The sequence below is a fragment of the Cupressus sempervirens genome, chromosome 3, assembly GCF_028749045.1.
Source record: "Cupressus sempervirens isolate cs-2001-9-10 chromosome 3, ASM2874904v1, whole genome shotgun sequence".
Classification (NCBI taxonomy): domain Eukaryota; kingdom Viridiplantae; phylum Streptophyta; class Pinopsida; order Cupressales; family Cupressaceae; genus Cupressus; species Cupressus sempervirens.
Genome location: NC_143120.1, coordinates 583,858,150 through 583,859,146, shown reverse-complemented (window position 1 = coordinate 583,859,146; position 997 = coordinate 583,858,150). Strand labels below are relative to the sequence as shown.

General features: G+C 44.0%; 1 non-coding gene across 1 annotated transcript; it reads right to left on the bottom strand.

Annotated features, from left to right (window-relative positions):
- Positions 1-287: 287 nt before the first annotated feature.
- Positions 288-608, bottom strand: LOC149567774 (signal recognition particle RNA). Its single transcript, XR_016363263.1, has one exon.
- Positions 609-997: the final 389 nt, after the last annotated feature.

Below are 997 nucleotides of genomic sequence, written 5' to 3'. Positions count from 1 at the left end.
ATACATAATACTAGTCACGTGGATGATTGGAATTTTTAGTGATGACATAAAACTATTTCAAACTACATATATTTTTTTAGAAAGCTTTGGCATATTCACAAAGAAAACATTTAGAGATCTAAATCACTTTAAAATAAATTATATAAATCTAGATCACTTTTGTTTCCTCTTGCAACAACATTAAAATCCTCACTCTACCTCCTATAGGTGGTCTATTTATGAAAACTAAATGCATAAATATTCTATATTGGATTATGTGCGATGCAGAATTTGTAGAGAGGTGATGAAAAGGTTGAGGTCCTAAGAAGAGCGGGAGCGGAGGATGGGTGGGGAGAGGGGCAAGCGGCTCGTAATCCTTCCACTGCAGAGAGAGGGAGGTTTTCGTTGCTCTGTGAAACCAGCCTCACGCGGTCCCCTCCACTTCAGTCCAACAAGACATTGCCTCCCGCCTTCGCAGGAGGGCCTTGCGGCAACTCTCTACTTGGAGCAGGGCGTGCCGCATTATATGCCGCAACATATCTCCCCTCCTCAGATCTCCAAACAACTCTCCTGTTCGTCAACCTTGTGCGCCCCCACTCGGGTAACAGGCTCGCGTTACTGAGCTCGGCACATTCAACTCTTCCAGCGTGGACCCATAAACGCCATTTATATAAGTCGCTGCTGCATGTGGGATAACTGAATACCTCTTCTGCCCCTGTTCAAAGTGTCGCCACGCTCTCTCTAATGTGTTTTATGCCATTTCTTGAACCAGGCATCTCCATCACCCCATTTTTAGGAACAACAATTATCCATCCGTCTGAAGTCGTTGTCCAGTCCTACTCCCCGAGAATGGTATTCAACGTCTCACTCGAAAATGCATTCAATCTTCTTCAAACGCATACCTTGCTCGCAGCCACCAAGCACTTATACTCATGTACATGCTTGTGGTAGCTTCAATTGTCTAAGGAATCTCTATGCTATACTTGAACTCATACTTTTCTAGTCCGTAGTACCATGT